At 43.1% G+C, this 12,152-nt stretch overlaps 1 protein-coding gene across 5 annotated transcripts in view; it reads right to left on the bottom strand.

Moving 5' to 3' along the window:
* The window catches only part of FOXP2 (forkhead box P2), a 537,816-nt gene that overhangs the window by 498,174 nt on the left and 27,490 nt on the right, over positions 1 to 12,152 (bottom strand). The window lies entirely within an intron of this gene.

Genomic DNA, 12,152 nt, shown 5'->3' with positions numbered 1-12,152 from the left:
GGATAAGCTCAGGCCCACCATAACCCTCGCCCTGTTGGGCAGCTGGGCTGTCATACCAAGTACAGGGTAGAGGAAGACTCTCCCCTCTGTGGTTAAACACACAGCAGAAGAGCCCAAGTACGTTTTCTCTCATTAGCACTCACCATTACCTTCATCATCAAACAACAGTATTAATTCAGCATTTATCTTGTGCTGAGCACTATAATGGGTGCTCTTTGTGAATAGGGCACTGTACTGTCCCGCTGAATTGTGAGCTCTTTATGGGCAGGTAACGTGTCTTACCAACTCTCTTATATTGTGCTTAGTAGTGCTTAGTAGAGTGTTTTGCAAACAGTTAAACACTCAATAAATATGATTCAAGGATTAGGTACCTACTGTGAGCAAAACACTTACTATCCATAATTTATTTATTCATTTATTTAGATTAATGTCTGTCTCCTCCTCTATACTGTAAGCACCTTGTGGGCAGGGAACAAGCCTACCAAGTCTGTTGTACTTTCCCAAATACAGAACTGTGTATACAAGAAGCATGAAATAAATGCCACTGACTGACTGATTTACTAGACTCTTGACTGCCCAGAAAGCACTCTACTGGATCCTACTGTGAAAAGAGCACTATACTGTATGCTTGAGAAAAAACAATAAAGATGGACAATAGAATCCTTGTCTTTGAGGAACATCCCATTTAATTGATTTCTGGCTATTACCTATGGGATAAAGATGGGGCATGGCATTTCCTGGGTCAAATGTGAAAAAAGATAGGACACGACTTAATTTCAAGCCCAATGAACATGACGGACAGCAATGTTGAATCCCATCACGGGTTTTCCAAAGGATAGAATCTTCCTTCTAAGCTAAGTTCACCTCACCCCATCAATTGAGGGCTTCCCCTGTGCGCTGTGGCATTCTTCAATGCTCCAGGGGGTCTTCCGGTGTGGGGAAAAATTTTCTCCGGCAGGAGATCAATGAAATACCTTTCGTTTAGGAGGTGATGACAGCTCGTGATTCGAAGGTAACAAATGGTCGGCTCAGTGGAAAGAGCACGGGCTTTGGAGTCAGAGGTCATGGGTTCGAAACCCAGCTTGGCCACTTGTCAGCTGTGTGACTTTGGGCAAGTCACTTAACTTCTCGGTGCCTCAGTTACCCCATCTGTAAAATGGGGATTAAAACTGTGAGCCCCACGTGGGACAACCTGATTTCCCTTGTGTCTACTCTAGCGCTTAGAACAGTGCTCGGCACATAGTAAGCGCTTAACAAATATCAACATTATTATTAAATGGTCCCTCTTCCATCACACCCCTGACATCAGCCTCTGAAGGGAAGGCCGGACTGCACTTGGGACAGCTCTGGACTCGCCCTTGGCACTGCTTGGGTTTAGCGTGTTAACCAAACTGTTATCTCTGACAGAGAGGAGAAAATTTCCAAAAACCATCACCTCTGAAGATTCCTGCAATGTCAGAGTCCAATTACTCACAGCCTGGTTCATTCATATTCTCAGGAAGTGGGGTTACAACCTCAGGAGAATTTTAGCCTGCAGTCCTGAGATGCCCCAAAGTCTTCATTGCCTCCAACCTCACAATCAGCTGGGATGTGCTCATATCATTCTTACTTGATGAAGAGATTCTGGATGCGGTAGATATTTGGAGGAAAGATACTTCTCTTCTTCAGATTTCTTGTTTCCCACTGTACTTACCACTAGCCAGCTGACAGGTTGGAAATGAAATCCTTCTGCACCCGAACGCTTCTATCCCAAAACCCTCTGGGTTAGTATAACTGACCGAGAAAACTCTCCAGATTATGGACTTTGTTCCTTCCCTATGCCACCCATTTAATAGTAAAGAATACTGACTATTAAAGGGAAGGGGAAAAAAAAACCCAGCAAAGAAACACCACCATAGCTCAGGCTACCTAACAAAAAAAGGGCACTATAAAAATATGCACAAAAGTACTACATGAGAAGAGGTATTTAACCACCATTAGATGTTGTAACTCACATGTTAAGGATGGAAATGGTTTCCTCGTGAACCCAACACCAGTCACGGCATGCCAGTGGCCCTTAAAACCAATTCCCCATGAAAGGAGGCTCATGAGGAAGAGTCTTGAGTTAACTTGGCAGAGAAGCAGCAGGATCTAGTGGAAAGAGCACAGGCCTAGGTGCCAGAGGACCTTGGTTCTAATCCCACTCTGCCACTTGCTTGCTCTGTGACCCTAAGCAAGTCACTCAACTCCGTGCCTCTGTTTCCTCATTTGTAAAATGGGGATTAAATACCTGCTCATCCTTTCCCCTAGCCTGTGAGTGCAGTGTGGGACAGGGATTGTGTCTCACCTGATTGTCTTTTATTGCTTGGCACATGGTAAATGCTTAAATTCAAAATTGTTAGCTTGTCCTCCTTGGCTGCCACTTGGATGGATGAATAATCCTCAGAAAAGGAGACACTAAGGGTGGGAAATTGTAACTGCATTATTTTCTCAGCCACTGATTCTCCCTGAAAGCCTGACCAGCACCAGGCTAAGGTTTTCATGATCTAATGTTCTAACTTGACCCTGAACACAGTTTATCAAATTAACAATGGCGGGGGGGATTAGGGTGGTGGAAAAAAAAAACCTCCCAGCCAAAACTAAAAAGAGATTAGAAGAAAAGACTATAAGATATCAAAATGAGAGATTCCTAAAGAAACACATGTGTACACCTAGGGCAAAAGGTGGAGATCTTTCAACCGGCCATTTCTTCTAAATAACTTTTGTAAAGGTGAGTTATATTTAAAAGTAAATAAAGAAAGGGGAGGTAGAGAAAGTACTGTCAAATGTCCTGGACTTTCTGTGTTACTTTTCTTTTCTTTTTCCAGAATTGAAATGATCCCTGCAGGCAACCCACAACTGCTAGATCTGTGGAATGTGCTCTTTGAACTGTACAAAAGCCTTCAGCCTTTCCTGCATTCTGCAAACAAAAACTGCCAAGTGTAATTATTTCTACGATTTAACATTTGGAAAGTGTTGCATCTTTTTTTTTTCAACTCCTTTCACAGTTCAAATGATTGAGAAAAAGACTAAATTTACCCAGAATGAAAAATAGCCATATCTCTCCTCTCCCTTCCCAAATCAAAATGTACTGTGGTTTGGTAATGCAGAATTCCAAATGAACACAAGATAAAATTCAAGAGACACTAAATTTCTTTTCTGGAGTTTGGATTTCTCTCTCCCCCTACCCCGTGTGTGTGTGTGTGTGTGTGTGTGTGTGTGTGTGTGTGTGTGTGTGTTTAATAGCTCTATTTCTGAGGCTGAAATCAAAGGGTTGTGTGGGAAGAATCTGTGTAAGTGCATGACTGGTTTCTCACCTGGTGGAGTGTGCTTGTGCCCATATGTGCAAGGAGGTTTTTCTTTAGGTTTTTATTAATGCTCCATTTTATTAAAACCTATTTACCCAAACTCTCTGCCCTTGATTCTTGTTTTGCTGGGGTCTTTCAAAACTCCTCCTCTCAGGAGTCCCTCTCCCCTATCCTGGCTCCATGCTCCCCCCTTCCCGCCCTGTGTTCTTCTCAGAGGGTCAGCAAAGTGTATTGTAAAACATGACAGGTTCTTATCCTGTCCCACTGACACAAAGTCCTGAGATCATTGCTTTGATGTGTGCCAGGATTTGCCAGAGCTCAACGCTACTGGCACAGTCCGTTCCCAGCCCACCATCAGGAAGCAGTGTTGCCTAGTGGAAAGAGCACAGGCCTGGGAGTTGAAGGATCTGGGTCCTAATCCCAGCTCTGTCACTTGCCTCTGTGGGATCTTGCACAAGTCACCTTTCTCTGGGCCTCAGTTTTCTAATCTGTTCTCCCTCCCTCCCTACTAGACTATGAGCCCCAGAAAAGAAGGGAACTGTGTCTGACCTGATTATATAGTATCTACTGCAGTGGTTGAACACAGTAAATGCTTAACAAATATCATGATTTTTATTATTAATACCAGCAGGAATGACAGTTCCTAGTTCCATTAAGTAATAGAGTTCTCTTTCAGTCCATAGACTGTGAGCTTATTTTGGGCAGGGATTGTCAGTCTTTACTGTTGCATTTTACTTTCCCAAGCTCTGCACAAAGTAAGTGCTTAATAAATATGATTGAATGAATTAACGAATGAATGAATGAATGACAATGCTGGCATTGTGGCTGCATCCATGTATGGGAGTGTATTAATGTCACCGGTAATCTCGATGAAATTGCCGCGCAGTAAAATTGCATTAAGAATTCAGAGTGTAAAACGGCATGATTGCTTGATGGCCGATTCTGCTTTCATTACAAATTCTGGACTAGTGTGGAGGCCTGGCATGGTCAAACAGCATCTCATCCAGCAGAGAAAGATCAGATCCCCCCCCACTGTCTCACCGTGTGTGTGTGGGCGTGTGTGTGTGAGTGGTGGGGGGGTTACCTATTGGGGTTCATTATTTTAGTGAGTGACGTCGCTTGCTGGGTAATCGGAACTCAACGACATTAACTTCAAGGTGCACTAATTAAGCCTACTTAAATTCTGAATTCAGAATGCAAATTCATGAAACCTGATCTATAAATCGATGCTTCAGAGCCCGGAGCTTTACCACGTGGGTTTTGTTTTTGTTTCTGTGGGGAGAGAGGGAAGGGGGATGGAGTTAGGCGGGAAAAACCCGACTGCAGGAATTTGGTAGGGAGAGCATCTAGCCAAGAATGCCAGTGTCGGGAGGTGATTCTTACTCTGCTGGAATGAAGCCCCTCTCTAGCCTGAACTCTAAGCAGGACAGATACTGACGTACATGGGTGCTTTAAGCCCCTTTGATTGCCTGCAAACCCCTTGAAAGAGCAAAATCCTCTCCATGGAAGGTCGGCTTGGACCAATCAAATGCCTCGGAAAGTTCCTAACTTTCACCCAAGACACTTCTGACCTTGTGACAGGACGGATCCCCACAGCATCTCCGTAAGATGCGTAGCAGGGAGTCTAATTGTAAAGACAGAAAACCATAGCCTCTAAAGAGAAGGCAAAAGAGTGGAGTCAGACCTGCTATTTGCCATTTTGTTTTAGAAAAAAAGAACTGAATTCAACTTCCATTTACCATATACCTCAGTGGGTAATAGGAAGGGGAAAAGAATATAAAGCCCACTGTACAAAGATACAAAAACACATCTAACAAAAAAAAATTGTTTTTTCCTGTCATATCAGCAACACCTTTCTGGAATTGTGTAGCTATCTGTTCAACTCTCCCCCTGGGTTCGACCTGAACAATCCTGCCTTGACCACACTCTTAAAGCAAACATTTCTATAGGCCCCAACTCCAGGTACCTGCTGGGTGTGGGAAGGGGATGAGGGGAAGTGAAAAATCAAGCAGGTGACCCTAGCACTGGAAACACCTTAGAGGAGATGTGTGAGAATGGTTGAATGATAATAATGACAATAATAGTGATAGTAGTAATTGTAAGTGCTTACTATTTGCCGGGCACTCTACTAACCGCTGGGGTAGATACATGCAAATTGGGATGCACACAGTCCCTGTCTCACATGAGGCTTACAGTCTTAATACCCATTTTACAGATGAGGTAACTGAGGCACAGAGAAGCTAACTCACTTGCCCAAAGACACACAGCAGAAAAGTGGCAGAGCCAGCATGAAAACCCAGGTCCTTCTGACTCCCAAGTGTGTGCTCTACCCACTATGCCCTGCTGCTCAGAAAATAATGACTTGAGCGAGGTAACAGGACAGGAAAGAAAACAAATCCCCAAAAAATGTTACCCTTCAATTAGGGTTAGTATTAGGGTTAGGGTCGGAAAACTGTCAGATTATAAATCTGGATATTATTGGATCAGTCTCATGGTCCACCCAACCGTAGTCTTTGGGTTTGCCAACGGCACTAAAACATTTTGAAGAATTATGTGCTAATTGCCCTTCTGAGCACTTACTTTCATGGATAGGGAGATATGAAACCCCCTCACCAAATTTTCTCTCTTCATTATTCACTCTCCTTCCACTTAACTCCATTAACATTAGGTCATTTTCCTAGGACTAGCTGACAAACAGCAGTTACGTTCAATGGAAGACAAAGATCATAGCTTAAGAAGTTGAGAAAAGGAACAGATTCAGGCAATCGTATCCAAAGAAAATGATTACACTTCCAAAACAACATCAAAAGTTGCACAACTCTAAGTTTCTGGACACGGGTATGTGAATTAAGACCCTCTCATTAATCACTGCATAAAATGAAATGAATGGGAATGCATGAGCAATATAAAGCTTTACCCTAAATACATAAAATGTTCATGCATTCTCATTCATTTTTCAAATATATATAGAGAGGGAGAAAAAGAGAGTCTATGTATTTCTCTCTATATATTACACATAGTGAGGAACTAAGCAGGCTACCCTGGTGTTGAGAACACCTTAGTGGAGAAGTGTGAATAATAATAGGCACCATGTATACCTATAAATATATAATATATATAAGAATATATGTATCTTATATATAAAGTTTGAAAGAAAGATGAAAAATCCAATACACACAGTGGAGTATAGAGACTGGGTTTGGATAAGGGCTCTTACTCATACCTTTCCGTCCTTTCTTTTCTCCCCCTCCAAGCAACAAAGTTTCAAGTGCACTGTAGGACGTCTCCAAGGTAGGACTCTGGAAATACAGACAGAGCACTCAACTACCCCCGGAAGCAGGTGGCGTGACACAGTTCTCCTGGCTAATGGGACCCTCTCCTAGTACAAAAGCAGTGGGGGCTTCCCACATGTCTGTCGCCCAAATCAATTTATCCTTAGGTTTCTCTAAGGGCCCGCTTCTATTAGCCCTTTGAAATGAAGTCTGTTCAAGAGAGAAGCTATGGCTCTGCTTGAAGGAGTTAGGGTAAAATATATGGATATTAACTCACTGGTCACAACATTTCTGGGGGACAAGTCCTGGCTTAATTAGCTAAGATTCCTGCCTTGGGGTGCCTGTCTTAGAGGATGTGAATTCCAAACCAGCATTTAGCCATCAAATTCCTTTCAGCATAGGCTTTTACCTCGAGATTCCACACAATGAAGCAATACCAAACACATCTGATCTTTGTCAAAATCTTCACTCAGGCTCAATGTGAAACAGCCATGGACTGCAGAATCTTGCCACCACCTGCAGAGCAGGCAGGCTCAAACAGCCCCCACTTGAACAGCCAGTAGAGAGAGCATGAGCCTAGGAGTCAGAGAACTTGGGCTCTTATCCCAACTCTGCCATGTGCCAGCTTTGTGACCTTGGGCAAGTCACTTAACTTCTCTGTGCCTCAGTTTCCTCATCTGTAAATTGGGGTTTCAATATCTGTTCTCCCTCTTACTTAGAATGTGGGTCCCACATGGGACAGGGATTGTTCCCAACCTGACTAAATTATATGTACCCCAGTGTTTAAAACAGTGTCTGATGTACTCAGAGTAACTGTTTAACAAATTCTGTAGCAATAACAATAATAATAGTGGCAGTGGGGACGGAGAAGGTGCTGAAAGGGAGGAGCTGGGAAGAGGCTGGGAAGATTACCCTTCTGAGAGCAAAGGCAAAGCTTGTAAATTTTATAAGAAAGAAGGTTCCTCTTTCTAGATTCAGTTCTTAGGAGACTGGGAAGACGGACTTCACCCCATCCATCAACCCAATCAATAGGATTTATTGAGTGTCTATTCTGTTCAGAGAAATTCACTAAGCACTGGGAAAGAAGTTACAAGTGGGAATCGAAAACACAGACCCTGCCCCTTGAGAAGCTCACAATCTATGAATAAAGGTGGGGGAAGGAACTTTAGACAAACACATCAGGCACAGAGAAATAATAAAACATGAAAACAGCAAAAAAGACAAGGACAAATCCACAGGACAAAAATAAAAAGTCAGTTGGATGCTGTGACACAATCCCCTGTGACACAAGCCCTGGCCACCAGGAGTTTACTGTCAGTCAGTAAGTCAATCCTATTTACTGAGAGCTTACTTATTATTACTATGGTATTTGTTAAGCGCTTACTATGTGCCAAGCACTGTTCTAAGCACTGGAGGAGATACAAGGTAATTAGGTTGTCCCACGAGGGGCTCACAGTCTTAATCCCCATTTTACAGATGAGGTAACTGAGGCCCAGAGAAGGTAAGTGGTTTGCCCAAGGTCACACAGCTGACAAGTGGCAGAGTGGGAATTCAAACCCACGACCTCTGACTCTTAAACCCATGTTCTTTCCACTGAGCCATGCAGCTTTGGCTACTGGGTGTGGAGCGGTGTACTAAGTACTAAGCACTGGGAAAGTACAATATAACAATAAACAGACACATTCCCTGGCCACAATGATCTTACAGTCTGGAGGGGATGCAGGAAGGTGTTCCAGGCACGTGGTGGGGGAGGGCTTAATGATAATAAAAGGAATAATAATAATAGCAACTGTGGCATTTGTTAAGCACTTTTGGAGAAGCAGCGTGGCTCAGTGGAAAGAGCACGGGCTTTGGAGTCAGGGCTCATGAGTTCGAATCCCAGCTCTGCCACTTGTCGGCTGTGTGACTGTGGGCAAGTCACTTAACTTCTCCGTGCCTCAGTTCCCTCATCTGTAAAATGGGGATTAAGACTGTGAGCCCCACGTGGGACAACCTGATTCCCCTATGTCTACCCCAGCGCTTAGAACAGTGCTCGGCACATAGTAAGCGCTTAACAAATACCAACAAATACCAACATTATTATTATGTGCCAGGCACTGTACTAAGCAGTGGGTTGGATACAAACAAATCGGGTTGGACACAGTCCCTGTTCCAAGTGGGGCTCACAGTCTCAATCCCCATTTTACAGATGAGGTTGCTGAGGAACAGAGAGGCTGAAGCAAGATGTCGGCTGTGGGAAAGATGAGAATGAGACACAGTGAATATACTTATCTTATAAGGAACAAAGAATGCTTACTGGGGTTTAGTGGAAGAAAGGATGGAGAGGTAGGAGGAAGAAAGCCTTAAAGCCAATGATCAGGAATTTCTCTCTGTTGCACAGATGAATGAGAAATCATTTGAGGTTGTGGGGGAATGGGCAGTATGACATTTTAGAAAAAATGATCCAGACAGCAGATGAAAGGGTGGACAGGACAAAGGAGCAACTTGAGACAAGGAGATCAATGATGAGGCTGATGGAGTAGTCAAGCTGGGAAGGGACAACCTAGAGCAGTACACTGCCTAGGTGAATGACGAGGAAGGGACAGATTCGGAAGGGACAGATTCTGGAAACACTGCTAGTGGACACAGCACAGGCCTAGGAGTCAGAAGGACCTGGGTTCAGAAGGACCTGGGTTCTAATTCCGGCTCTGCCACTTGTCTGCTGTGTAACCTTGGGCAACTCACTTAACTTCTCTGGGCCTCAGTTACCTCAACTGCAAAATGTGGATTAAGAGAGTGAGCCCTATCTGGGACAGGGAGTATGTCCAACCTGAATAACTTGTATCTACCCCAGCACTTAGAACAGTGTTTGGCACATAGTAAGTGCTTAACAAGTACCATGATTATTATTATTATTAAGAATGGACAGTATCTGGTGACAGACTGAATATGAGACTTAGCAACACAAATCGAGGTGTGAGAATTAGAAAATTAACACTTCAGAGGGGCTTCATTGCTCTCCCTTCAACTCCAAAAACCAAGAAGAATAAGAACTGAAAAATGAGACCCAGAAGAATGATGATTTAAATAACTATAGTGGTGAATATAGCAATGGAGACCTTCACACTGGCTCTCTGCATGCCAATTAAACACTCCAACACCTACTTTGTTTCAAAGGCCCTAAGAAGCTGGCAAAAGTTAGGACACCAAATTAGCAAATGACCTCCACAGCAGGAATAACCTAAATTCTCACCTTTTTGGCTATGCAATTTTAAAGAATGCATCCTTTGAGTTTATAGGGGGAATTGGTGGGAGGGAGGTTGTGTGCTCCATTTAACAACTCGTAAATCTCCTCAGGTGGAGTTACAGGAGGAAGGCTGGAGTGGAACTAATTAAGGCCTTGGAAATAAAATGTTGTAACATCAGTAAAGGGATGGGTAATTAATAAAAACTAATTAAGAACAGTTCTTTGAGATCTAATCCTGACCCAACCTGATGATGTGAAATTACAGAAACACTTGGATTAATTTTCTAAAAGACCCTGCTCGTTAAACTGCTTCATGGGGAGAACAAAATGAAAATCTGACCATGGAAGTAGGTGTCTTTTTCCTCTCCCCTCACCTGTTTGAACAATCCCATTGTAGTTGGAAGTAGCAGGCCTGGGGCCTGTCACCTCAGGTACAACCCAGAAGAATATTCAGGAAATGGAAATGAAAAAATGGCACTGATCCATTCATGACTATATTCACAAATCATCTAGATAACTAAGGCCTAAAAATAAACGTTGGCCTGAATTTTCCAGATATTTTAGGAAGGGGAGGAGCTTTTCCACTTGAAATATCAAAATATTTAAGGCCAAAGTTTATTCTGAGGGGCCCACATGAGCTGAGGAATTTGAGCATATTTAGATTCAGAACTCACATTAAAGAGAAGGTGGAAAAGAAACCCTGACTCTGACCTTTATTAAGCCACTTGTGAGGAACATAAGCAAGGATGGCCTATGAAATGGGTTCTGGGCACAGTGCTCGATGCTGCTGTTAGGGTCTCGGAGGCATTCTGCTCCAGTACCAGACTTCACCTGCTTCCCCTAACCAACCATCTCAAAATGTGGGCCACTGGACACAAGGGACTGAGTAAAATTAAGTGGGTGGTTCAGAATAAACCACCACTACCAGTGCAAAAACGATCTAAGAGCATTTCTTGCCAGTGGTAAGACACCTTTCTCTTTCTTTTTCCTTTTTAATGGCATTTGATTAAGTGCTAACTATGTGCCAGGCACCGTACCAAGCACTGGGGTAGATGCAAGCTAATCAGGTTGGAAACAATCCATGTCCCTTGCGGGGCTCACCATCTTAATCCCCATTTTACGGATGAGGTAACTGAGGCACAGGGAACCTCTATAGAATTGTCTTTCGATCTGAAGACATTGCTATGCTGAAACTATCTATGGCTGAAGGTATCACACTGAGAATCTATTGCTCTATGAAAATACAGCTGCGTTTCTTTACTGATCCTTTGCCACTTGAGGTAACACTAATAATAATAATAACTGTGGTATTTGTTAAGCACTTACTATGTGCCAGGCACTGTACTAAGCGCTGGGGTGGATACAAACAAATCGGGTTGGACACGGTCCCTCTCCCATGTGTGGCTCACACTGTCATTGCTGACACTAATGGCTAAGAGGAAAGAGGTAAATCCTACCACCAGCCGGACATGTGTTTGAGGTTTCTTTGCAGTAGTGGTGATGGTTTGCACCGAGCCATCCTCACTCTCTCACCCAGTTCCTCTATACTCAGTGGCACACTCTGTGAGCAAAGAAGGATAGGAGCAGTCAGTGGTTACCAAAAACAGTATTTCTGAAAGCTCCAATCCAAAGTATTTCAATCAATCGTATTTACTGAGTACTTACCATGTGCAGAGTACTGTACTAAGAATTTGGGAGAATATAACAGACTCGATAGCCGAAGATTTCATTGGGCCCTCATCCATTTTGGATTATGATCTTTGGAAATTTGGTTAAAAAAAAGATAAAAGTCTAATAAGCCACCAAGACAAGAGCGGGGAACACCTATTTCTCCAGAATTCCCCTTTCCGAGTCAGACCAAGAGAGGAAAACATAAATAGGAAATGGCATCCTAGGACACAATCTTGCAGAAGGTCCATAAAAGGGACACAAAAATGAGCCTATCATTTTCTACTGTAAAGACTGCATTTCCAAGTGAACTTGCCAAAATTCTGCAACTGAAATAAATGGTTTCCGAGGATGCTGAATAGCGACTCTAGGGGCCAAACTCTTGGTTTCGATAAGATGTCTTTAGGGAAAAGATTGTAACATGGATGAGCAAAGGGAAACTAAAAATTGAGGGAAACAGGCAGAGAGCAACCTCAGTAGAGAAATGTGGATTTCATTCCCACAGGTGGGAAGGTGTTTATTCTTCAGAAAATGAATTTAGACTTTACCTGAATAAAAGCTGAAAGGGCCATTTAGGATAAAGAGGAGCACACAAAGTTTAAATAAGTCCTTCTCCACGTGGACCTGACTAAAATTCTTATTCTGAGATGGGAATGGGGG

This window comes from Ornithorhynchus anatinus, chromosome 10 (assembly GCF_004115215.2).
Source record: "Ornithorhynchus anatinus isolate Pmale09 chromosome 10, mOrnAna1.pri.v4, whole genome shotgun sequence".
Taxonomy (NCBI): domain Eukaryota; kingdom Metazoa; phylum Chordata; class Mammalia; order Monotremata; family Ornithorhynchidae; genus Ornithorhynchus; species Ornithorhynchus anatinus.
Note: the sequence above shows the minus strand (reverse complement) of the source record. Positions and strands in the feature narration are given on the sequence as shown.